Source organism: Pinus tabuliformis, chromosome 4_1 (assembly GCF_031772625.1).
Source record: "Pinus tabuliformis cultivar Carrire ecotype Pingquan chromosome 4_1, CPIR1, whole genome shotgun sequence".
In the NCBI taxonomy this organism is placed as follows: domain Eukaryota; kingdom Viridiplantae; phylum Streptophyta; class Pinopsida; order Pinales; family Pinaceae; genus Pinus; species Pinus tabuliformis.
In genome coordinates, this window is record NC_142303.1 from 710,258,820 (window position 1) to 710,285,953 (window position 27,134).

The window sequence follows — 27,134 nt, forward strand, 5'->3', positions numbered from 1 at the left end:
AAGGCAAAAATTCCATGAGAAAACAGTGCAAAAATTTCCCTTTTCGCGCCCATCGCACCCCTAGCAGTGTATTGGGTGGGATGCATACTGACTGGCCAATGGCCAAGCCAGTATGCATCGCACCTTTCGATATAGGAAGGGTGCGATGGAGCCAGGGAGAATTTTTCAAACCCCAGAGGCTTAGAAAAGCAGGGAAACATGCATATAATTCAAAAAGGAAGGAATGCAATTGAAGAGCTCAGGTTTAGCTCCTACTTGGTCCAGACGACGCCAAGAATCGTCCACAGAATCTCCCGAAATCAGCTAGTGAAAATCAAGGGGGAAAAGCACCTCCAAAGCTCCAACAAACCAAATTTCAAATGAAATGGTAAAATGAGGGGTAAAAAACCACTTTTAAATTACTTTTCATGTAATTCGAGTAAAATATTAGTGTTTTAACTCATTTTTTAAACATATATTGTTCATTTCTAATTGGTTTGATGAAGCAATTGAACAGGTGGTACAACCTTTGAAGGAACAAAGTGATGACCATTATCACGAGCAGTTTTTATGTGGAGTTCACGCTCATTAAAAATTAAACATAAGAAATGAGCAAACGTTCCCTCAGAGTTTAAGCTCATTAAAAAATGAACCAATTTCTGGTAAATAACCATTGTGAATGCATTATCATCAGCTTTTGAGCCCTGGTCGTGTTCTCATCATCACCTCCACTCTGTTTTAGCCGATCATTCACCTCCATTTGATTGTTTACCCCTTTTGAGGAACAACTGCGAAGAGTGATCCTGTTAGCCATCCTTGTGACACTACCGTGACTGGAAAATTCCAAACCTTACCTGGAACCAGCTGCTACCTGAAATTATCACTCGTTCCTCAAAAATGAGTCTCCTTTAAGCTCTTTTCACCTGACTCGTAAAATATGAAAATATTGGTAAGCGATTAGCCTCTCCAGCTTGTTAAAGCAACTGGAAGTGCTATCCCTCCTCTAGATTTTAATATTTTTGGAACTGAGGGATTATTACACAAAAATATCTAGTGCTTGTCTTGTTCAGCTCGTTAAAATTACCGAAAATTCATCCCTTTCGTATTATTTTATACTTTTTCAGACTTAAGGGATTATATGACAAAAAAGGATTATTGGAGTTTCCTTTAAGTCCCTTTCAGACTCTCTAAAATTGAAAATGACCAAGTTATCTTTGTCGTTAAGCTCGTTAAAACCGAATAGCGACAAACTTGTCCATACAGACAAGAACGAGTTTCACTGTCACTAGGCTCGTTAAAACATAGTGACGGGTTTACCCGAAGGGCAAATTATAGAACAAGCATATGTTATCCTCCTCAAGCTTGACAAAAATAAAGAGGTACTGGCCAGCAATGACTGGGGAAAAATTGGGAAGAAAACTTGAAGAAACTTTATTGGTAGCAAGTCGCTCTTGAACATGACACTTTCACTCCACATCCGAGTCGGGTTGGGTTGTTCCGTTCACTGGTCATATCACCATCGGTCCATCGCACCATCCATATTTGGGGTTAACGCTACCAATCCATGTCAATGTCGCCGGCATGTTCAAGAGAAGTCGCTCAGAGAATTCACCTGTGTCTCATCCGCTGCAATACATTCACGCTCCATTCTTTCATGACCACCACCCTAAACCCTGTATCATCAGATTGTTTTCGCCTCCAAAATAATTTACTCCATTTCGTGTCGTAGATGTGGGATTCATTAAGGCCCTCCTACGACGGGTCGCTTCTTGTCAACATCAGCTCATTATCCAAGAAGTCAACTTAGGAACAACCCTTTCAGTATTTTGAAGCTTGCATGCCTCAATGGCAAGTTTCTCACTTATGGTGATAAGTTTACATCAATGGCCTTCAACTGAAAGATTTTGTGTGGTGTTCGACGCCAAGTCCCTTATTCACACCACGCGAATTGTACTGTAGTACCTTGAGGGTCATCATCATTATCGGTGATTCCTCTCGCGCCTGTTAACAGCTTACATCATTGGATGGTAATCAGGCGATGTCTTTCCATGTTCGACTCCAGAACATCTTTCACATGGATCAACTTGTACTTCTAGTGAAGATTGAACGAGTTTGAAGACCCCAGATCTAGTTTCATCCATCCGGGCTGTGATATATTCAGGAGAATAAAGACATCAAATGTACATTGTTGCTGCACAGATGATCATCTGAATCAAAGGATGATGACTTTATCAGAATCATCAGTCTCCCGCACAGACGTTTGTCTGTCTTATGTACATGAAAATGAATTTATAAAGCTGAGCATGGGAATGCCCGCCTCATCTAGATCATGAAAAATATTATGAAGATAATCTATTGTATTGTATCCTATTACAGGTCGCCTTCCAGCTCGAAAAACTTCGGATCCTCATGATAAAGCATTTCACTCGACATCAAAAGATTAATGACCTCATGCTTTAGGGGGCAACTGTTATAGACATTTCTGGGCACTGCAACTCCAATCAAACATGTCCATAAACCAAGGGCTCCTAATTCCCTAAAAGTGTTGTTTCATACCCTAAAAGAACAAGTTTAGCTGATTACATCATCTCCCAGAAGTTCTCCACAGGAAACTGCTCAGACTAGTCAAAACTGGACCATACAGGTTGCTCAGTGCTAAGGGTGCGATGCATCCCACCTGCCCAGTGAAAAGGGTGCTATGCATACTAAAAAGCCCTTCTGTAGGGTGCGAGGGGGGAGAGTGGACAAATGACAGAGACAGTTTGCGAGGTGGATGATCATGGAATCTTCTAGAAACTTCTCCTATGATACTTGCCTCTCTGAATTCGCCCAGGGATGAGTAAGAGATCATCAATATCCAAGTGGAATCAAGAACTATCAGAGAGAGGACACTAATCAAAATCCCAGAAGCTGACTCACCCCCCTGCAATCATCTATATATGGATCCCTCATCCGAGAGGTCCAGAGGCTAGAATTTTGTATCTTGTAAGGAAGTGTTGTTGGTTTCTTGTTGGAATATCATAGTGTTGGGTGATCTAAGCTTTTCATGATGTGAAAGAATGGATTTCATGCTGGAGGATGACGCTGGGTCAGAACAATTGGTTGTAATCCTCTTTGCTATTCTTGATATTAATAAATCTATTCAAGTTTTCCTCCACATTCTTCTATGTTTGATGATATATGCATTTGTGTGGTCAATATACATCTAGTCCTATATTGTTTATGATTGTAGATCTCTATTCTTCGATAGTATTATGCTGATTTGATTCCATAGGTGCTCTTTGAAGTCGGGTAGACGAAGGAGAAGCGGCAAGGATCTATCAGAAGGGAGAGGAACCGAGCAAGGAACCAAGCACAAGACTGAGGTTGGTGTCCTTCATTCCACTCTTATCTACTTCTCATAAAGGAAAATGAAAGTAGTTTTAGTTTGTTTGTTTCTAAGATAGCTACCAATCTTAGTGGGACTAGCAGCTCCGAGTGGACACTAGATTTCCTGATAACACACGGGATGAGCCCAAGTGCTTGCAAACATCAAAGAAAAATCCAAGGAAGACTCTGAAATTAGATGCAGTCCAAAATTTTGGAGGGTGTTGCAGCTGCTACAATAGTATGCAAAATGGCTGGTCAAGAAGGATGCTCATCAAATAAGACCCCTCTATTTACTAGTACAAACTATGCCTTCTAGAAATTAAGAATGAAGACATATTTAATGTCTCTAGGAGTAGAAGTCTGGTCTGCTACGTTGATGGGGTATGAAGAACCAAAGGGAACAACTAGTGATAAAGATGCCAAACTAAACTTTATAGCTAATGCAAAAACTATGAATGCACTTATGAGTGGTCTACGTGAGTTTGAATTTATCAAAGTAATGCCATTGTGAGACAACTAAAGATATTTGGGATAAATTAGAAAATATTCATGAAGGAGATAAAAAGATGAAGATGGCCAAATTACAAGTGTATAGAACTCAGTTTGAGACGTTAAAAATGAATGAAGATGAAGATATAGCTAAATTATTTGTAATAGTTCATGAAGTTGTGAATATCATGCTGTGTCTAGGTGAAATAATCAATGAAAGTGTAATAGTTCAGAAAATTTTGAGGTCATTACCTTCTAAATTCAATCCTAAGATTTCAGCTATAGAAGAAACAACAAACTTTGATACCTTGAACAAATATCAAATACGTGGCTCTTTGACGACATATGAGTTGTGAATTCCAAAAGGAAATGCAACCAATAGAGAGACATATTTCAAGGCAGACAAGCCTATAGAAGAAAAGGAGCGGCCATGCTCAAGTTCTGATGAAGAAGAAGAAAAATTTGTCAGAAGGTTGAAGAATGGGATAGGTAAGTATAAAGGAAAATTTCCATTTAGGTGTTTTAATTGTGGAAGAGTGGGACACTATGCATCAAAATTCCCTTTTAAGAAAGAGGAAAATCAATTTAAAGGGAAAGAGAAGAACAAGTCTAACAAAATGCAGAAAGAGAGACAATTCAAAAGAAAAAAATTATATGCTCAAGAAGATAGCAGTGGATCTGAAAGCTCCAACGAATCCTCTAGTGAAGATGGAACGAGTGAATTTATACTAATGGTCTTGAAAGAACTTGAAAAGGATTGCCAGGAATATGAAGAAGAAGAGAAATGTGAGGTAGGCCTTGAGGAGGAGTTAATCAATGCCCTAGATGAAATAGAAAGGCTTAAACTAAAGATTAGAAAGCAGAAAGAAATCCTATTAAAATATGTAAAGGAAGAATCAAATTCATAATACATTATCATGTGTACTGTTGTATGCACCACTTCCACCCAATAGGTTTGAGCAATGTTTCTTTCTTGCATCATGGCTTTGGCTATTTGCCCAATAAACCTGTTTTGTCTCTCTGCAACTCCATTCTGTTGTGGTGTGCCTACAATAGTATATTGTTGTTTTATCCCAAATTCATTACATAGGTCTGAAAACTCATCTGATGTAAATTCACCTCCTCTATCTGACCTTATGCACTTTATCTTGCACCCTGTTGGATTTTTTTCCAATGTATTAAATGTTTTAAATTTCTCAAATGCGTCCAACTTATTTCTGAGAAATGTCACTCATGTTAATCTTGAATAGTCATCGATTACCAGCATGAAATATTTTTCTCCTCTTGGTGCTTCTATTCTAGAAGGCCCGCGTAGATCCATATGAACTAACTATAAGGGATTACTGCTTGATAGTTTATATTTGACTTTGAATGATGTTCGTGTTTGTTTTCCCATTTGACATGACTTGCAAATAGTGTTTTGAGGCTTTTTTTGTTGTTGGTAGATTTCTGACTGCTTTAGTCTTGTTGAGTTTGATGATGTGATCAAATTTGAGATGCCCCAATCTCCTATTCCATAGACAAGATTCATCTTGTTTGCTGATGTAGCATTCCTCATTCTCTTCTTTCAATATATATACATTATTCTCAGTTCAAACTCCTTTAGCCAGAACCTTCCCTGAAGATGTTGACCTGATTTTACAGTCTTGAGCTCTAAAAATAACATCACAACCTTTGTCGCACATCTGACTTACACTTAACAAGTTATGTTTTGGACCATCTACAAATAGTACATATTGATCCTTTCCTTTTTTGTTGTTCAAACTGACTGTACCCTTTCCTCTAATTCTTCCTACTTCATCATTATCGAATGTGACATTCCCATTTTTATTTTCATTAAGGGAAACAAACTTGCTTTTATCTCCTGTCATATGTCTAGAGTAGCCATTGTCCACATACCATTTATAATTTTGATCTTGAGAATACAAATCTAAGTCACACTTGTCATGTTTCTTTTCTTCTTCCTTCTTTCTCCATTGCATGCATCCAATTGTTTTATACATATTATGAGATGCTAATATATTGTATTTAAGATTACATTCATATGACTTGTGCCCAAAGTTGTGCCAATAGAAACATTTAGTGATATCAAGGAGTGGAGCAAATGCATTTTTGTCTAGATTCATATTTGTTTTAACGTTTGTGAATCCATTCTTCCTCATCTTAAAATTTTCAAAATCAACTCCTCTGACACAAGTTCTACAATTTATCGCTTTATTTCTAAAATTTTTACTCTAATAACAGTATCCATAAAACAAATATGTGTACCTAGTAGTGGATGTTGTTTGCGAATCTAACCATCTTGACATTTGATAACTCTGTCTTCTGAAGACGTGTGGTTTCTGATAGGCTGAGTATTGATTGTCCATTTCTCTTGCCTTTTGTACTACACTGACAATGTTCCTTTGTAGTTGTTCACTTGATGTTAAAGTGTTTCTCAAATTTTTATTCTTAGATTGATGTTAGTTGCCATCCTCTCTCCTAGCAGCTTTTACAAAGGCGATTATCCTTTTATCCTCTGCCTTAGATTTACTGGATTCTCCTTCATAACCTAACCATGTCTTTATGATTATATACCTTTGAGAATTCAATATCACATCCAGTTTTTCAAATCCTTTTATCTAAGGCGGAGGATCAAAGGAAAATCACCTTTGTAAAAGCTGCTAGGAGAGAGGATGACAACTCACATCAATCTAAGAATAAAAATTTGAAAATCACTTCAACATCAAGTGAAAAACTACAAAGGAACATTGTCACTGTAGTACAGAAGGCAAGAGAAATGGACAATCAATACTCAACCTATCATAAACCACACGTCTTTAGAGGACAAATTTGTCAAATGTCAAGATGCTTAGATTCGCAAACAACATCCACTACCAGGTACAAATATTTTTTTTATGGATACTATTATTAGTGTAAAAGTTTCGGACATAAAGCCATAAATTGTAGAGCTTATGTTAGAAGAATTGATTTTGAAAATTTTAAGATGAGGAAGAATGAATTCACAAATGTTAAAACAAATATGAATCTAGACAAAAATGCATTTGCTCCACTCCTTGATATCACTAAATGTTTCTATTGGCACAACTTTAGGCACAAGTCATATGAATGTAAGCTTAAAGACAATAGATTAGCCTCTCAGAATATGTATAAAACAATTGGATGCATGCAATGGAGAAAGAAGGAAGAAGAAAAGAAACTTGACAAGTGTGACTTAGCTTTGTATTCTCAAGATCAAAATAATAAATGGTATGTGGACAGTGGCTACTCTAGACATATGACAAGAGCTAAAAGATAGTTTGTTTCCCTTAATGAAAATGAAACTGGAAATGTCACATTCGGTAATGATGAAGTAGGAAGAATTAGAGGAAAGGGTACAATCAGTCCGAACAACGGAAAAGGAAAGGATCAAGATGTAATATTTGTATATGGTCTAAAACATAACTTGTTAAGTGTAATTCAGAGGTGCGACAAAGGTTGTGATGTTCTTTTTAGAGCTCAAGACTGTGAAATCAGGTCAACATATTCAGGTAAGATCCTGGCTAAAGGAGTTTGAACTGAGAATAATGTATATATATTGAAAGAAAAGAATGAGGAATGCTACATGAACAAACAATATGAATCTTGGCTAGAATAGGAGATTGGGGCATCTAAAATTTGATCACATAATCAAACTCAGTAAGACGAAAGAAGTCGGAAATCTACCAACAATAAAAAAAGCCTCAAAACACTATCTGCAATTCATGTCAAATTGGAAAACAAACACGGACATCATTCAAAGTCAAAGATAATCTATCAAGCAGTAAGCCCTTGTAGTTATTTCATATGGATCTATGCAGGCCTTCTAGAATAGAAGCACCATGAGGAGAAAAATATTTCATACTGGTAATTAATGACTATTCAAGATTAACATGGGTGGCATTTCTCAGAAATAAGTTGGACACATTTGAGAAATTTAAAGCATTTAAGGCATTGGAAAAAAATCCAACCGGGTGCAAGATAAAGTGCATAAGGTCAGATAGAGGAGGTGAATTTACATCATATGAGTTTGCAGACCTATGTAATGAATTTAGGATAAAACACCAATATACTATTGTAGACACACCACAATAGAATGGAGTTGTAGAGAGATAAAACAGATTTATTCAGCAAATAGCCAAAGCCATGATGCAAGAAAGAAACATTGCCCAAACCTACTGGGTGGAAGCAGTGCATACAACTGTACACATTCTCATACAACAGTACACATTCTCAATAAGGCACGTCTTAGACCAAATTGTAATAAGACACCTTATGAATTGTGGTACGGGAAACCAAAAACAATCAAACATTTTAAAGTATTCGGAAGTAAATGTTATATAAAAAATAATGATGAAAAGTTGGGAAAGTTTGATGCTCAATCTGATGAAGGGATATTTTTGGGTTATTTTTCAAAAATTAGGGGATACATGTGCTATAATAAAACACTTCATAAGATTGTGGAATGCATAGATGTAAAGGTTGATGAAGAGTTACCCAATAAGAACAATAACACAATTTTTATCAATCCTCTAGATCACCATCATCATATCAGTAAGGAGAATGAAGTACAAGATGAATAATTAGACGATGCTAAGACTCATCCAAAAGGACCTTCAAGAGACACTTAAAAGAATCACCCTGAAAACCAAATTATTGGAGATTAAAAGTAAAGGAGTAAAACCAAGGAGGAAACTAGCAAAAAAAATTGAGCAAGTTCATATAGCCATGTTGTAGAAATTTGAGGAGGAAAGTAAAGACAAAAGTTGGATTAGATGTTATGAATGAGGAATTAGAACAAATTGATAAAAATGAGACTTGGGAACTAACATCAAGACCTGTCGGAAAGAATATCATTGGAACAAAATCGGTATTCAAAAATAAGATGAATGAAGAGGGTCAAGTTGTTAGAAACAAAGCTAGACTCATGTGTAAGGGGTACTAACAAATAAAAGAACTTGATTATGAAGAAAAATTTGTACCAGTTGTGAGATTGGAGGCAATCGGGATGTTTTTGGCCTTTGCATTCTACAATGATTTCAAGGTGTATCAAATGGACATGAAATATGCTTTCATAAATGGCGATCTTGAGGAAGAAGTCTATAGGGAACAACATAAAGGTTTCTCATTGACAGATAAGCCGAATTACATCTGTAGGTTAAAGAAATAACTATATGGTCTTAAATAATCACCTCGGGCATTGTACTCTAGACTGGACAAGTACCTTCAAAAACAGGGGTTCAAGAGAGGAGGAGTTGATAGTAATCTATACATTAAGGCTGATAAAGATGGGTTACTGATTATAGTTGTGCACATGGATGATATTATGTTTGGCAACAATAAGCATCATCTATTAGAATGGTTTTTTGAAGAGATGAATACCGAGTTTGAAGTGTCTATGATTGAAGAACTTACCTTCTACCTAGGGCTCTAGATCCTACAAAACTCTGGAGGAATATTCATTTCTCAAGAGAAATATCTAAGAGATATGGTGAAAATATTTCAAATGGAAGAGTGTAAACTTGTCTCAACCCCCATGACTACATGATATGAAATGGAGTATATTAGTAATGTTGTGCCAATTCCCCATTCAGAATAAAACCCAAGATGCTTATCATTTTCTTATCAAGTGCTTAAGGATTCACCATTTTTTCTTCATTAACTGATTCCCATGAGATTTTCTTATGTAAATGTTATAAAAAATTTAAGATAAAACATATGTTGAACAAAAGAAAAATAACAACAAATAACATCAAAATACAACACACAACAAAGAGATTTGATGAGCATTTCACCCCTCCTGGGCTACGTCTCCTTGGTCCAACTTCCAATGCTTGGGCCTCTCTATTATGCTCAAAATTACAACAAAAAGTGTGTTTAAAAGGCTCAAATTCCTCTGAAACATGTCTCAATGAGTTCAGCATAACCAAAGCTGCTAGAATCGACATGATCCTACAAATTAGCCCCAAAAACTACTAATTGGGAGAAAAATTCTCCTATCGGCGTGCCATAATCTATCAGCTGAATCACAAATCACAATTGGTATGGACCAGCGGGCTTAAGGTCTGTGAACATGATAGTGATGTGAAATTACGATGTGCATAGACCTGATGAGAGTATTAACCAGAGCCTATAACCTTATCGCATCCAGAATATCTCAGTCGGCAGAAAACCAATGGTCTTGGATATGCGGGACTATGCAATATTGGAATTTGTGACAGCGATATTGCATTGCAAATCTGATCTCGCTCGGGGCCAATTATGTTGTATTTTACTCCCTTTGTCGATGTGCAATTGCGACTTATCGCATCACAACCCTTCCCTGCTCAGGGGTCGATTATTTAATACGATCCACCTACAACTTATGATTGCGATATGCGGGGGCCAATGGCGGCCTACCACTTGATGCCTCCTCATTTGTTGAAGGGCCTACCACGTCATCCAATCTTGCCATGTGTCTAAGTCAAACCTAAACTTTGACTTTCTCTAACTTTTACATACGAGCTCGAATTTGAGTTTCGTTCACACCATTGGAATCCGAATGACGATCTCTTCGATCTAAAGCTAAGTTTAAGAAAATTCTGACACTTTGATTTTTGAGCATAATTTTCAGCACCTAATCACTCCTCCCCACTAGAAGCCTTTTGGACCCCAAAATATTATATTCAGTTATTGAACAGATGAGGGTACTATTCCCTCACCTTCCCCTCTTCAATCCATTTGACCTTTGATGGATTTGTACCTTTGAGACCCACTTGAAGATAATCAACATTTCCCCTCTTTGATGACCTTGTTCTTATGTTAAGTATGGTGTCTTGCTGAAGCTCATCAAGAAATTATGGAGAAAAATCTTCAATTGATGGAATCTCTACACTTTCTCCTTGATCTCCAATCAATGGAGGCTCATACAATCTCAAATTTTCAACACTAGCAACGAAATAAATACATATATGAAGGCAAATCAAGCTTAAAAGGATTATTACCAATCTTTTCCAGAATTTTAAATGGACCATAACGAATTGGTTTCATCTTTTTACCTTCACCTTGAAGCCTTTCCTTACTAATGTAAAGCCAAACTTCATCACCTACTTGAAATTGATGATCCACACGATGCTTATCATGCCTTGCTTTATACTTGCCTTGACTCTTTTCTAGTTGTTCGTGAACTGTTTGGTGAATCAAATGAATTTGATCAATGAATTTATTTTCTCTGTCTATGTCGATATGTCCATCTACAACTACATCTTTCTCAAAGATGAAATCCAATGGTGATTTAGGCAGATAACCAAGACATGCCTCAAAAGGCGATGTTAGAGTAGAAGAGAGTTTTGCTTAGTTGTAAGCTTGTTGAATATAATGCAACTGTTCATTCCACAACTTAGGATGTTTGCTGCAATATCCTCTTAGAAAATGAATAATTGTCTTGTTAACCACTTTAGTTTGACCATCTATTTGTTGATGGAAGGTTGTACTTTTCTTCAACTCGGTGTCCATCAAGTTCCATAAATTTGACCAAAAATTCCCAACAAATCGGGAATCACGATCACTCACAATAGAAGTAGGTAATCCAAAATGTACCCATACATTTTGAAAGAAAAGTCGAGTTGTTTGTTCAACTGTAATTTGTTTTTTATAAGGCATTAATATGCACATCTTGTTGAACCTATCCACAACTACGTACAAATAATCATGACCTTTTCTTGATAAAAGAAGACCTCCTACAAAATCCATAGAAACACTCTCCCATGGATGTGAAGGCACTGGAAGTGGTGTGTACAATTCTAGTTTCCTACTACTAGGCTTACTGACTACACACAATGAACAGCCTCTGATAAAATGTGACACACTTTCAAGCATACGAGGCCAGTAAAAGTACCTCTGAAGATTTGCCATTGTTTTACTTACACTGAAATGTCTAGCAATAAGAGAAGTGTGCACTTCCCTTGTCACATTTACTCTCTCTTCCTATGGAACACAAAGTTTTCCCAGATGATCCAATAGATTATAATGTACATGGTAGTCTAATTCCTCAACTTGGTGGTCTTGACTCAAGTTTGAATATACCTCTTGAAATTCAGCATCACGTGCATATTGTTCAACATAACTTTTAGGGAAAAAATAATAATTCCAGAGTAAAATGGATACATTAACAACTAATCTAGAAAGCCTATCAACAACTCTATTTAAAATACCTTTCTTGTACCTAATTACCAAGTGGAATTGCTGTAAGAATCCCATCCAACGAAAGTGCCTTAATTGCTGCAATTTTGTTTGAGATTGTAGATATTGCAAAGGTTGATGATTGGTGTGAATAATGCTTTCTTTTCGCATTAATTAATTCTTTGATTTCTTCACACTTTGCACCAATGCGTAAATCTCTTTATTATATGTAGGATAGTTAATAACAACACCATTAAAAATATCATAATGAAATGAAATGGGCTTACCATGTTGTAAAAGAACTGCACCCATGGCATAGTCACTTGCATCTGTTTGTATTTCAAATGGTTATTTCAAATCCAACAATGCTAAAACTGGGGTTGAAATGATCTTTTGTTTTAAAGCATCAAATTCTTTTTGTTTTTTCCCTCCCCACTCGAAGACAACCTTCACGCTGGTCAAAGCATGTAGTGTGTTAGAAAATTATATATTACAGAGCAATGGAACACATAAAATATATTGCAAAATATAAACACATAAAACAAGAGAGACATAGATATATGTGGTTCACCCAATTTGGGCTATGTCCACGGGAAATAACCAGTATTTCCTTTTATATTGTCCAGCAAACTAAAGAGATAAAACCTACAGTAGATCTGTTGTAAATCCCTCTTCACTCTCCCACAATCTCCTCTCTCTTTCTCACTCAGAATAAATATCTACATAGATACAATACAATTACCTCATATATAGCGAGGGGTTTCCCTTTAGGGAAAAAAATCCTAAATTAAACATACCTTCTACCGTTAGATCTTCGCCTAATGAACAACCCATATTGACTATGAAATTACTACATTTTACAAGGCAATTTTACATCTATTTTTAGCTTCGGGGGCGTTGCTCCCGATCCCCCGCCAGGGGGGGTCTCCCAAATATCACAACCGACCCCTTGGACCCCCCTTGTAGCGTACATTTTATGGGCAGCATTATCGCCACATTATGAACTGGGTACAATGTAGCAATACCTCTAAATAAAGAAGATAATCAAGCTCCACACCCAACATAGTGGAGCTGGAAGAGAAATTGGCAATAAACTTTCTCTAGTACTGCGTTGCTCCCATACAACTCCTTACCTCTGTGATTGATTTGGGTATTGGCCAATTCACAATGACCAAAACTTTAGAGTGGTCAATCTTCAGCTCACCTCCTCCAACTATGTGGCCCCAATACACTAAGGAAGTTTTCCCGAATTCACATTTAGACATCTTCAGAAATATTTTTTTTTCAAGATACCCAACACTTTCCTCACATGCTTGACATGCTCTTCTCATGATTTGTTGAATATCAAAATATCATCTAAATGGACAATTGCAAACTCATCAAGAAATGATCTTAAAACATCATTCATAACTCTCATGAATGTAGCTGGACCGTTACAAAGACCGAAAGTCATAACTAGCCACTCAAACAATCCTTTTTTATTTTTAAAAGCAGTCTTCCAAATTTCCTCCTTGTTAGGGTCCTATAATAATAGGATTCATAATTTTGAATTGGCTATCGTTAGTCTTGTAATATTGTACATACTTTTTCTTTCTGCAAAATGTTTTCCCATATTAAAATAAAAAAATGCAAAATGGGTATGTCCTAAAAGAATAATCAAAGGACTTAAAGAAAGAAAACGATAAAAAAAGTAAAAAATATGAACCCCAAAAAGAGATAAGAATAGATCATGAAAGTGTGCAAAGTCTAATGCCACTCCTTTGACTTTACTTTGCAAAATAAGATTGTGTGCAGCTTGTCAAAAAATGCCACAATCCATGATGGTCAAATAGTTTAATCTTGACTCATTCATGCTTTAAATTTCATCTTGATAGATAGAGAATAAATATCTAGCCAAACTATTTAATCTTGGCAGATCAGTAGTTAGGTATAGAATAATAATGAGCTCATCAGTTTAATCTGAGCCATTGGAAGTTATAGGGTTAGAATTAGATAGTTTGCTTATCAAAAGAAAAAGGAATGAAGGGTCAGCAAGCTCAAATGCACCCAATGAATGAAGAGAAAATGCTAGGGTAAATAAAGGGTAGGTAGAAGAAGTTTTGCAAATGCACAAGGTTGCTAAGTCAAAAGCACATTAATAATGCTCAAACCTATGTTTCATGCACAGGAGGAATTTTGAAAGAGAAAGGAAATTTATTAAAACTCATTTACTAATTTCCCCTCATTTCACTACACCCCCACATACTTATTTGCTAATTTCCCCTCATTATCCCTTCATTACCTGTAAAAACCCTTTCCTTTCATTTTGACCTTTTTCCCCTTGGTTTCACACATTTCCCTAGACATTACCCTTTAAAAATCATTTTCCCTTCCCAAAACCCTTTCCCTAATGTGAAACCCATTCCCATCACAAATAATACATTCCCCCCTTGTTAATTTCCCCTTTTCCCCTTAAAAACCCACTAAACCTTTTATCCTAAGTTATTTACTATACCCCCACTTTATACATTTAAAGTTCCCCATGTTATAAATCCCCGACACCCTTTAACTCACCCAACCTTGGTGTATAGTTAAAACCCTCCGCCATATAAACCCATGGTCCCCACCTTTATTAACCCATTGCTTATATTAAAAATCCTATCATTACCTTTTAATTAATTACAATTCATTGTAATCAAACCCCGGGCCCCACCAACCACATCCCAACTCCTTCCATGCAACTTCACCTTGCAATATCCCTTCGATCTCCCACCTCTAGATCCAACGGTGCATATCAATATCGCGCAGATTCACAATCCGATAGTTAATGGTCCAAAGGCATGCGAGATTCACGGTTTTGGCCAAGCACTATTTCGCTACGTGGTGGCACCAAGTTATATCATGTGCTCGTGAAAAATATCGCCCCCCACCCAAAAGCGGTGCGATATGGCCTAAAACTGCCTCCCCGCCTAAATGAAAACTGCCCACTGTTCATTCGCCAATTATCATGCCAAAATGTAACCGTTATTGGTTAAAAGGCCGAAAAAGCCCCATTTTGCTTTTTTCACTCATTTTCGTTGAAAAAATCTGTTAACCAATTCTGACACCCTAAACCTCTGTGCAACCATTTTAGCCACCATTTGCAACTAGAAGACACTGCATACACCAAATTGAAGCAGTGAATACATAATTGAAGCCTCAGAAACCTCTGTAGCCACCACAAAACCATATTTGCACACCAAATCATCAATTTCCAGGTATTCTTGAAAGAACCAGAATGTCCCTGTAAATTTGAGCTATGCACAGTAATATTAAAAGCTTAATTAATTAAATTAATTGAAAAACCTTGCTAAATTGAACAAAAACTTATTGTGCATCTAAACCCCTTTTCTACAGATTGTAATTACCCTTCCCATTGTTCCAAACCTTCTGACTTTACTCCTAAATCCACATAAAAAGTAATTCCATTGAACAACCCAAATTATGGCTTCCCAAACCTCTCTGGATGTAAGACCTCTGCAAACCCCTCACTTGAATATTGACCACCTCCCATTGGCATATAGAGAGTTTCAAATTAAAGATACTGCTTCCCCTAGCCACATACTGAAACTCCATTGCTGGAGTAAAGACAAGTTTTTGAACCAAAATGATGAAATTCACCTATGGGAGTCAAATTTGCCCAGGTACTTGTTCCCACAGGTACACCTGTTCCCAGAAGTCATCCACTTCTGTCAAGCTTGCTATGTTCCAAGTTAGAGAGCCATAGTCTCCCCTAACCAATAGGTTTTATTCACTATTACTGTAGAGTCAATAAATCAAATGCTACAAATCCAGCCAGGCCCAAATGAGACCCCACTTTCCATTGAAGGCTTACTTGAACTCTACACCAAGCTATACCTTCCCGAGAAAGCTCAGATCTTTCAGACTTTCATCATTGAAGAGTCTCATACTCCAACAAATAGTCCTCCATATGCTGCCACCATTTTCTTTGAGAGAGGCAGACAAATTATAACCATGCTCTCTTGCATTCTAGGTTACACCACTGATGAACATGTGGATGAGGTTTTTCTTTCTTTCCTTTATATCTTTTTCCCATGGAAGCCTCGTGCTACAATTTACAGCTTTGCTCAGTTCATAGCAGACATAATCCATGAATAGTGCATCTGATTACAAAATGAGAGATTGTTCTAATATTCATCAGTATTGTTTCACATGTTCTTATACTTTCAGTGAGACAAGTTTCCAGTCAACTTCCAAAAGTTAGACACCAAGGGAAATCCATGATCTGTCATCTTTTGGACACCATTGATCCAAATATATTCTACTATTTTTACTTATAAAGAGTTCATTGATTCATTTGTTCATCCAATTATAAACATTCTAACCAATAGCTATCGACCTAGGATCAGTGAGGAGATTAAGAGAGTTTTTCAGTTGACTAAGAACAATAAAGTGGGAGACTGGTATCTATACCAGGACCACACAAAAATCATAATATATGGATGCCAACTCACTCCCTACAAGCTACCCAAATACCTCCCCATGAGGATATTTGCATTAGAGTATTTCAGGCAAATCATAAACTCCAATGAGGTTAATTTCCTATCAGCTAGGAAGAAGACTCAGTTTAAAATGAAAAACCAATTGGGCCCTTTTATTTGTAAATAGGGAAGCTAGACTAGAGGTAGACAAAATCTTACAGCAATTGAACTTCAAAAGCAATTTTATATCGCAGTATGACCCTAATGGAGTCATAAATAAACTAAGGCTCAAGTTCAAATTAAGCCCTTTCATACATGAGCTCAGGCCAAACATTGAGAGATATGCCAACCAGTCCGAATGGTTGGAAAATATTTTAATAGATGTGGAGAATACCTTAATTGATGTGCAAAAGCAAATTGATACTAGTTCCTTTCTGTAGGATCTAGCCCTACAGGAATAGATGGGTATTACTCCCATGTTACAAACTCCAGCAAATGAGGACAAAAATGTAAAGAGAACCAGGGAAGAAGGTTCTAGCTCAGGGATGGACACTACAAATGATAGGTTTGAGATTAGTTACAAGAAGAGGCCCAAGCTTAATCTTGTAACTAAGCACGAACACACCATTGAGACAGTAGAAATCACTGACACCGACACAATGGTAGGAAGGAGTAAAGGTCCAATAGTTTCGGAGGAAACTCATCAGCCTTCTACCTCAAACACTCAACTTATTGAGAAACAACTTATCATTGAAGTCTCTTCATCCAGCGAGCCAGTGGATAAAGAGAAAGATGTAAAAGAGAAGTATAAGGAATTTAAGTTGAGGAATGAGGCATTGAAGGTTGAAACTTATGCCCACTACTTCAAACAAACACCTGCAAATCAGAATAGATTAATGTCAAAATTTGACATCAAGACTGGTAAGATGCAAATGGAATTCATGCAACCTACAGTCCAGTAGCCCAGATCATCAGCAGACTACAAGAAAACAAATTTTGAAGTTTTGGCTAGGGATGTTCATCCTATTGACCAAATTGAGTTACACAAACATGCAGGTGAGATGATTTACTCCACAATGACCAATAAAGAAATGATTGTGCACAAACTTCAAAGCTCACTAGACAACATCATAGTACAATATAAGATAGAAAAGGCATCCTCACGGGCCAAGGATAATGGAATCAAGTCACTGGAAGACTTGGTGATTGAGCTTGGATATAATCCCAATGATGTCAAGGCTAGAAAAAAAATAATAAAAAAGAAAAATGAGGATATTGCTGCTTTGAATAAGCAACTGAAGATGCCTCATTCAGAGGAATTATATTCTCCAAGTTAACACTCGATGGTCCAACATTGATGTTGGTGTTTGGAGAGAAACTTGGAAAATGTTGAACGGGTGGCGGGAGTTTCCTGGAAGTGTTAGGGTTTGCAAAAGTTTGAGGGAGTTTCCATGGAAGCGCGCAGGGGAGGGAGCTCCACTCCCTCCTATAGGCAGGTTGTGGCTAGTCATGGAAAGAAACCATTAGAGAGTGTCATAGGTCCTTCAGGTGAGGGGACAAGGATTATAGAAGAGGAACAAGATTCAAACAAGACAAAGGAGAATAACAACAATAAGGAAAATGAGCAAGAAGACAAGAAACAAGGAGTGAATAACAAAGCACAAAATGGGCCATGTAAACCCAAAGCTAAGGTCACTCCCATAGCAGTTTTAAATGATCCTACTCTGCAGGTGCATAGAGACCACATGAGGACATATGCTATCATATGTAAATTCATGGGAGTATGGCCCACTGAAAAATCTTTACATTCATGGATTAAATATAACTGGAAACCAAAAGGAAGCATTGACCTTCATCTTGGGTCTAAGGGTTTCTCTATGGTAGTCTTCACAAATCTTGAGGACAAAGACAAAGTGTTTGAAGGAGGGCCCACCTTCTATGTAGCAACAGGCCTTTATATGCGACCATGGATGATGAATTTTGTCCCTGAGACAGAAACATTCACTTCTGTCCCGGTCTGGGTAAGGCTCTACTCATTACCCCTTGATTACTGGCAAACATAATCGTTATTTGCTATAGGAAAAAAGTTAGGGCATTTTGTCAAAATTTCTGAAGCCACCAAGAAGGGTAAGTACACTTCCTTCGCAAGAATATGTGTGGAGATGGATCTCTCTGGAGCTCTTCTGGATGAGGTCATTTTAGAAGTTTTGGATGAATATTGGTTACAAACAGTAGACTATGAACATATTCCTTTCAGATGCCGAAAATTCCATGAGCATGGGAACCTATTTAGAGACTGCCCTCTCAGCAAAATAGAGAACAGAAGTAAGGCGAATACAATGAAAGATACTGAAGGCTTTCACAAAGTGGTTCATAAAGGAAGAAGGGGCAAGAGGGGGCCAAAGCAGCAACAGATAGAAGGACCATAGACTAATCTGAATAGGTTCCAGGCTATCGAAGTAGAAGAAGAGATGACAAAGATAGATCAGGTAATGGAAGGAAGCCCAGGGGAAAAGAAGAAAGAGGAAGATACAGCTCAAACACATGATAGTATCAAACATAAAGAGACTATGATGAGCGATGCAGAACTAGAGATGGACCAAGAAATGACCCAAAATGAGATGGAAACAGAATATCATGAATTGTAGGAGATTCTTGATAGGGAACACCTATATCTGGAAGGATTCCTGAAACAAGGAACCATGAGTGGGGTATACTCTTTACTGTCAGAAGAATTTAATAGGGTACAACAACTTTTCCTATGGAAAACCCAAGCTATAGGGCTGGAAAGACAAGGAAAAAGTGAAAGGCAGGGCAACGAAGGTGTGAAAACCATGAAAAACACATTGGGATTAGCTCCCAGAATTCCAGCAAAGAAAAGAGGCAGGAAAAAGTAGAATGAATTATTGATGGAATGTGGAAAGCTAATGATAGATTCAGGTAAGATGAAATATCTAACTAGCTACTCCTTTACAAATCTTTAATAATGAAGTTTACATCTTGGAATATCAGAGGTCTAGGTAGCAAGAGAAAACAAAGAATTCTTAGTAATAGAATGAAACAAGAAGCTCCAGATATGATCTTTATCCAGGAAACTAAATGCTCCATACAAAAAATAAGAGAAATTCACAACAAATAGCTCAATCGATTTGAGTTTCTAGAAGTTAAATAAGATAATACAACAGGAGGCATACTCACTCTTTGGAACCCCCAAAAGATTGGTATTATTGATGCTGAGGCATCTAGAAATTATTTATCAATGATTATTCAGCCGGTGGGAGATAGGGAGACCTATCTGGTCACAAATGTATATGGCCCTCAAAGAATGGATGACAAAATCAGGTTTCTCGATTCTCTTATGGAGCTCAGAGATAGACATGTAGATGTACCATGGATCCTGTGTGGGGACTTCAACATTATCAAATCACTTTTAGAGAAAAATGGAGGAACTAGAACTTTAAGTAGAGACTCCGTAGCTTTTCAAACCTTTATAGATAATATGAAACTAGTTGACACTGACATGAGTAATGGTCACTTTACTTGGAAAAATAAAAGAGGATGGGAGTCCCAAGTAGCCTCAAAGTTAGATAGATTCATAATCTCAGAAGATCTCATGCTAACCAACAAGGAAATGATAGTGAGAATTCTACCCTTTGGAGGCTTGGATCATTGGCATGTTCAACTGGAAGTCCAGAGCATTGGTACCCCCAGAAACAGACCTTTTAGATTTGAAAATATCTGGCTCTCCCACCCGGACTTCATCAACAATATTTTAAAATGGTGGACAGAAGACCTGCATATTCAAGGTACAAATATGTTCCCGCTTCACAAAAGACTCAGGCACATCAAACTCAAACTTAAAGATTGGAACAAGAATGTATTTAGGAATATTTTTACAACAAAAAAGCCACAGAGGATAAAATGCAGGAACTCAATCAAAAACTTATCTCAGATGGCTTTGATATTGAGAGAAATGACCAAGTTACCAAACACCATCATGAATGGGAGATTTTATGTCAACATGAGGAGATATTTTGGAGGCAAAAATCCAGAGTTCAATGGCTAAAAGAAGGGGAGCGTAACACCAGATTTTTCCACAGATCTACCATACCGAACAGATCTCATAACAGAATCTCCTTGATCAAGGACAAAGGTGGTAATTTGCATAATTTCCATGAAGAAATAGAAGAAGTGCTAGTCCAACACTTTCATGGAATAGCATAGGAAACTATTTCAGACAGAGAGCATTTCATCAGGGATTTAATGGGGCATATTCCTAGACTAGTAACGAGAGAGGATAATTTTAATCTCAATAGGCCAGTTACAGAACAGGAGGTTAGTGAGGTCAACAAAGAGATGCAGAATGGTAAAGCACCAGGCCCAGATGGTTTCAACGTGGATTTCTTCAGAGCATGTTGGAATATAGTTAAACAGGATATTTTGAACGTTGTGGAAGACTCTAAGGTGAATAGAACTATTTTGAAGGCACTCAACACCTCCTTCATTGCACTAATCCCTAAATAGGATAATGCTCAGACTCCTGACAGGTACAGACCCATAGCCTTATGCAATGTGGTTTACAAGATAATATCCAAGGTTGTTGCCAATAGACTCAAACCACTTCTACCTTCGCTAGTCTCTGTGGAGGGCAGGCAAATTCTCAATAACATCATTCAGGCACATGAGGTGGTGCACTCTTTGACTAGTAATAGGAAGGCTGGTATGATTATGCAATTGGATCTAGCCAAAGCTTATGATAAACTAAATTGGACATATATTAGGAAGGTCCTTATTGCTTTTGGGTTTGATCATAACTGGGTTAGATGGGTCATGGCCCTGGTAACTTCTTCCAGCTTCTCAATTCTGGTCAATGGTTCTCCTTCCAAAACCTTCTCTCCTTCCAGAGGCCTCAGGTAGGGTGATCCTCTCTCACCCTTTCTCTTCATCCTCATGATGGAAGGGCTGGGTCAGTTTATCAAGCATGCCAAAGAGGTTGGTAATATCAAAGGCCTCCAACTTTTAGAGAATGGTCAGGCTTTGACACATCAACAGTTTGTTGATGATACTATGCTGCAAGGAATTCCCATAGTTAAAGAAGCTTTAGCGTACAAGCATATCTTGTTTGTCTTTGCCTTGGCTACAGGTATGGAGGTTAATCTTTCCAAATCTAAGATTTTTTTCTTTAACACCAATATTGCTATACAGAAAAATATCTCTAGGATTCTAGGCTTTCAAAGGGATTTCCTCCCATCCAAGTATTTGGGAGTTCCTCTCACTGATAAGCCTATGAACAAGGGCATCTGGGAACCAGTGATCAATAAGATACAGGATAAAATCAGAAAATGGACCTATAGATATTTAAGCCTGGCAGGTTAGTTAGTGCTTACAAAAGCTGTTCTCCAAGCAATTCCTGTCTTTATGCTATCTGCCCTTCCTGCACCAATAGGAGTGCTACAACATTTTAGAAACATTCAAAGTGATTATCTTTGGGGCAAGGGGGAGGAAAGAAAAAAGTGGGCCTTGGTAGCCTGGGAGAAGATCTGCATACGTAAAAAATATGGGGGTCTTGGACTAGAAGATCCGGAAGCACTGGGTAAAGTTTTAGGGGCGAAATTATGGTGGCACTGGATAAAAGAACAAAGGAACAGTTGGCCAAAATATGGAAAGAAAAATATGCTAGCAATTGGCAAGACATTGATCTAATAAGAATGTCTGGAATCATTAAGGGCTCACATATCTAGAACAAAGCCTGGGGAAATAGAGAGTTAGTACAAAAAACAACTTATGGGAAATCAGAGATGGTGAGCTTGCTTTGTTCTGGGAGGACAAATGGCAACAGGAACCTCTACTGTTGAGAGAGAACCTAATAGACCTCAAGGAAGATACAGACACCAAAATATTATTTAAGGTGAAAGATTACTGGGATCAAACCAACAGTGAAGGAAAATGGAGAACCTGGAAAAAGCTAGAATACAGGGAAGATAGCCCACTGAAAGCCAAAGCAGAGGCACTTCTAGCAATGTTGGAACAAAGGAAAATTTTAGTGACAGGAGGGAAAGACCTACTCAGATGGGGAAATAATGCTACAGGCATCTTTAATCTCAAGGAGGCAAAACATATACTCCTTAAGCTGGATTCCAATGAACAGGATAGGGTTTGGAAAAACATATGGAGACATCAAGGATGGATGAATATTAAGCTCTTCATGTGGTTGGTGCATCATAGGAAAATTTTGACTTGGGACAACATTTGGAAGAGGGGTGTTATGGGCCCCTCCAGATGCCAGCTATGTGAAGTGCAAGAGGAAACAATGGAGCACCTTCTTAATAATTGTATTTTCACCTCTTGGGTGTGGGATGCTTTTGCCTCTATCTTCCAGCAGACAGACAGGGACAAAGGAAGCATCATTAAGACCCTAATCAATTGGAGACACAACTTCTCTGATTTGGAACTTCTTGCCTCAGCCTAGGCTTTAACACCAGGTTTCATAATATGGACAGTCTGGAAAGAAAGGAACAATAGAATCTTCAAAAATGTAAAAAGTTCCTCTCAATGCCTGCTTGAACAAATCTTAAGAAAACTGAAGGAGACTGGTAGCACCATTGTGCGTACAGTTCCTAAGATTCATCCCTTTGTTGTTGAAATGCATATTCTTCTTAAGTTAGGTATGCAAGGGTTTATTCCACAAGGCCTGGACAGAAAGGTTTTGAGGATGGACTCTAAACTGGATTATTGGTATCCCCCCCCCTCAGGGTTTTCTGAAATTCAACATTGATGGGGCTTCCAAAGATAACCTGGTATTGTTGGCTGTGGTGGGGTACTTAGGGATGATAATGGCAGTCTCCTTTACATTTTCCATTGTCATTTGGGAAGAGCCACTAACAATATGGCAGAACTTCTGGCTCTTGAGCAATGTTTAGAAATTCTGAAGCAGGACAATCTACATAATGTTATAGTCGAGGCAGACTCTGAGTTAATCATAAACTCGGTCAAAAGAATAAGCTATGGCATGGAGTCGGAAAAAATCTCTAAACAATGGAGACTGCTACAAGTCTTTCAGAGAATCCAGCTTCATCTCCAGGGTGTCTGCACAGTAAGTTTTAACCATGTGAGAAGAAAAGCTAACAAATTGGCAGACATTTTGGCTAATCAAGGAGTACTCAGTACTAAAAGTAGGGTGGTGCTAAAGTGGCCTGAGTTGCCTCTGTCTAGACTAAAGACACAATGTCACGACTAGGTGGACGAGGATATAATGGTGTTTCGATACAAAGACACAGGGGCAGTGTCATGTTGATTTGGTATATTTATGCAATGTTTTCTCCGAAATAGGATCATTATGGGGATGAAGGTTACTGTCGACCTCCCCAGCCTTCGACAGTACAGTCTCAGAAGTGCTAGATGGAAGCTGAAGTGCAGATACAGTTCTGTGGATGGCGGGTTGAACAGCTGGGTTCACAATAGTCACCGGTTTCGTAGCCCGCGGAGGAGGGATGAAGAAAGGGACTAGATCTCCGACTTTCCCGGCAGCCTGTATCCCCCCGTTTTCCTTTTGGCAGTTTCATTTCAGCCTGGGAAGTGGTTTGGCGTCCATCGCACACCCTTTGCACAGGAAGCGGTATTGTGGAGTTGGGAGCGATTCCACTCATCGCGCTACATGTGGTAGGGTATGGAGTTGAAATATCGCCCTCATCGCGTGTTATTCTTCAGTTGGTTAGGCTTGTGCGACATGGTCCTTGGCCATCGTATCTTGTAGAATAGATCTACGGTCAAGAACAAGTGGGCTTGTTTGTGGGTCCAGGGTGGCCACCGGGTGAGTATCCTGCGGGCTACTTGGCAGTGCGATATGATCCTCCACCATTGGATCTGGTAGGGAGGATCTACGGTCAAAGATAGTTGCACGGATCAGGATAAAATTTATTCCGGGCAGGTTACATGTTTGGATGAACATCGGTGGCGTTCGCATGCTCCGGACGCTCGAGTGTTTTCTCCCCCTTTCGGACTCAAAAGCTGTTTAGGGGTTTCCCTATTTCATCACCGGGTCCACCTCCTAATTTTATGGGTAAATTTGTTTACTTTTTGTGGACTTAATAGTTTTGTGGACAATGTAAGTTAAGCCTTTAGCTCGAGGCCATTGGATATAGAGTTTGATTTTTCTATGGCCCATAGTTCCTTTTGGAACGATGTATACTATGTAAGATATTTCAAGTTTTAATGGAATTGAAGGATCGGCCCTTGCTTTAGCAAAAACAAGAGGATGCCTCATTCAGAACATCCACAAACCAAGGAGGTCCTAGAAAGCCAAACCCAGCAGGAGTAAATGATGGATCTCATTGTTCAATTAAATGATCAATCAAAAGAAATGGAGAAGGAATTGGACAGTTTAATACAATTGAAACAGGCCATCCTTGAGACAACTGCTGTCACTGCTATCCCTATAGTTATAATAGAAGTTCCATCAAATTTGGTAGCTTCATTAGCCCCCACAGCTCCACTAGCTACAACACTTCCAACTACAACAACATCTACATCAGCAACAGGTTCAACAATAGCAACATCTCAACCAAGTGATGAGGCAAGCAAACTGGTCAAAGCCTTGGAGGACATGTCCATTCAGACCACTGAGATAAATAGACTCAAAGAACAATTGAGTCTAGAGGATGAGAAGAAACTGGCTCAAATTATGAACAAAAATGAAGTACAGAAGTCAAACAGGTTGATTGAGAGGATGAAGAACTTAGAAAAAGATTTAACATTGAAGGAGCCACTTGCCCAAGAAAAAGAACAACTATGGGCCAATATCATTGACTCTGTCATCTTTGAACAAAATGATTTAGTCAAAGAGGCTACTGAAGCAATTCAAATACTTAAGGCTGAATTTGGATACATGCCAAAAGAAGCCTCAAGAATAATCCAATTCCTTAGCTCTAAAAATAAATATGAATTGCAGGAGCTGGAGATCGCTGACAAGATTGGCACCATACTAGAGGTGAAGAAAGTGCTCACCATGAGGAACTTAATGATGAACCTTAAGGACAAATGCCAAACCATGGAGTTGGCTATAAACAAGTTCATGGTTAAGTTCGATGCTTTAAGACAGAAAGGTCTGCCAAATCCCTTGGTAATAAATGACAGGTTAATGCTACATGAATACTATAACAAGAAAATTAGAGAGGTGGCAAGAGATCAAGCCAATAATTCTTCTATGAAAGGGATGCCTACAAGAAAGGTTCTCTACCAAACTTTTGAGAACCTATTTTACCTCCAGCATGAGGTAAAACACCTTTTTGTAAACAAGCCCACCTTTGCAAAGTACACAAAAGCAGATGAAGTCTATAGAAGGATGGTAAATATTAAATTACTAGATGCAGAGATTTGGAAGAAATTAAATGACTTAATGTAAAAATGCAAAGTAAAAGTGAAAACAAAGCAATAAAAGAAAAGCAGAAGGCCATCTCAGATGAAAGAGTATCAGTTAAAAGACAAAGTAAAAGAACAATTAGCATGGAACACCAACAACAAAGGAGAAAAAACAACAAAAGATCAAAGCATAGGACAACACAACCAAATAAACAGGGACAACATATAGCAGTTGAATATCTGTCTCTATCTTCTTGCATGAAGATATTTCTTTTTCCTAGAATAATTCCCAAAACAGTTTGGGATATTTTGTAATAAGTTTCTGTATAAATACTTCATAATTCGAAGTATAGAGGGTGGATTGTTAGACATTTCTATAGTTGTATTGATCTGAAACCTAAGGGTTCACTGTACCATTTCTCAAGTCAGTAGACTGGACTGAGTAAGAAAGAGATTGCATTACAAGATTCATGTGTTGAGCCATTTCAGTGAAGTATTTTCTTTTTGTCAAATTGTTATTTTCTTAAGTTTTTCACAGACTTGCATGTTATCTAAATTTAATGAAATAATTGGAAATTTATTACAGAATTTGTTTAAGTACACTTTGTCTTGAATAGTTAATCATTTAATGTTTTCTTCTGATATCCAGAGCATGGAATCCTTCATTACTCCCTAGTTTTGATTTACCCCTACCATTTCCTTCATTATCCAGTTTGAGGAACCCTTAATTGCTCCTTGACCCCGATTGAAGACCACTTCACCATCTAGCCTAATAGATCTGAATTTACTCAGCTACCTTGCCCTATAAACACTATCTTTAGAACTTGATGCAGTCCTGTTTTCTTGAAACTTGACCCCATATCCCAATGGTAAAAGACATCCCTCTATCCATCTAAGTCAGTGATTGCACCACCAAATCAAAATCAAAACCCAATTAGAGCATAAATACCTAGCCTAAAATCAATTAACTAAACACAATTAAATCATAAAGAGAGAGATCCCTCTTTGAGCATTAGAAAGTCTAGATCCTAATCTCAATAGTAGGGTTGTGGTTACCTCTATCATTTCTTTCATAACAACTCTAGAGAAATTTTGGAGTGATAACATATTGGCGACCATACTGGGGACCAGTCCTCAGTTTAATAAAACTTTAAGGAAATCTTAAATCTCATCTTTTGCACCTTAAGGTCATTTTAGAGTTGTTAAAAAGTTTCATAAAACAATTAAAAAAAATAAAATTCTGGCTCCCAAAAGAACACATTATACCAGGGAAAATCCAGATCCAAACCCTGCTACAATAGT